The following is a 1,349-nucleotide window of genomic DNA, read 5'->3' on the forward strand; positions in this document are numbered from 1 at the left end:
TATAATTAATTAAAACTGTTTTTATGTTCTGATTAAAGTGATAATTAAAGTTAAAGGATTTAGACTTAAATGTATTAATAGGTTGTGGGCCTTAAATGTGTAGAGAGTCATTTTATGATTGGGTTCTATGATGGGCTGAATGTCAGTCACAAGTTATTATATATATAGCAGTTATGGTCCCTGGGTTATACATAATTGTAAGGATTCATTATATAAAGCAATAGAATCAATTGTATATAGATTATCATTTGACAATAAAGAACCATAACCAACCAACTTTGAATCATGAAACAAACTAAAAATTTCATTTCCAAACGAACAAGAAAAACCAAATTTGTCCAAAGCAGAAACTAAAATTAAATTTCGTCGAAAAGACAGTACAACAAAAGTTTCATTAAGATCCAAATAAAATCCAGTCTTTAACAATAATCTAAACTTTTCAATTGCTTGTACTTCAACCGTTTTTCCGTCTCCCACATAGATGTATCTTTCACCATCAGTTGGTTTTTGGCAACTCAGGCAACCCTGCAAAGACACACTGATGTGAGTGGTTGCACCAAAATCTATCCACCATGTGTGTCTAGGTACAGAAACAAAATTAACCTCAGAACAAACCAAACTAAGAAGCATACCTTTCTTAGCACACTAAGCGTGATAATTGTTGCATTGCTTCTTCATGTGATTAAGATTTCCACAAAAGAAACTACCCTTATTTTCAACATCGGTTGATTTTTTCTTTTATTGTTTCTTTTGAGAATCCTTATCTGCAGCTTCTTTCTTTTATGACTTTTAGATTTCGAGGTAAAGGTGAGATGAGCACTTTCAGTCTTTTCTAGCTTTAACCTTTCCTCTTCCTATACGCAATGGGAGATGAGCTAATTCGGAGACCAGGTCTCTTTTTGACAATTATAGCTCACCTTAAACTGATTAAAACTTGCAAGAAGAGATATCAAAACCAAGTACACTATTAGATCCTCGGAAATTTCTAGGTTCAGTGTCTTTAGTTTTGAAACTAGATGAGACATTTCCATTATGTACTCCCTGATATTACCATTACCTTTAAATCTCATTGAAATTAAATTCGTCAAAATTGTATCAATTTCAGCCTTTTCATTTTTTACAAACCTCTTTTCAATATCTGTAAGGAAAGCTTTAGCTGTAGTTATGTCATCAGACATTGTACCCCTGAATGCTTCAGGAATGGCCCTTTTGATAATCATCATACAAATGCGATTTGATCTCTCCCACCTTTCAAACTCCCTCTTTTGATCAGAGGTACTCAAATCAGTAACTGGTGCGGGAGAGTCAACCCTTAACGCAAGGTCGAGATCCATAACTCCTACAACAAT

The sequence above is a fragment of the Amaranthus tricolor genome, chromosome 9, assembly GCF_026212465.1.
Source record: "Amaranthus tricolor cultivar Red isolate AtriRed21 chromosome 9, ASM2621246v1, whole genome shotgun sequence".
Lineage (NCBI taxonomy): Eukaryota > Viridiplantae > Streptophyta > Magnoliopsida > Caryophyllales > Amaranthaceae > Amaranthus > Amaranthus tricolor.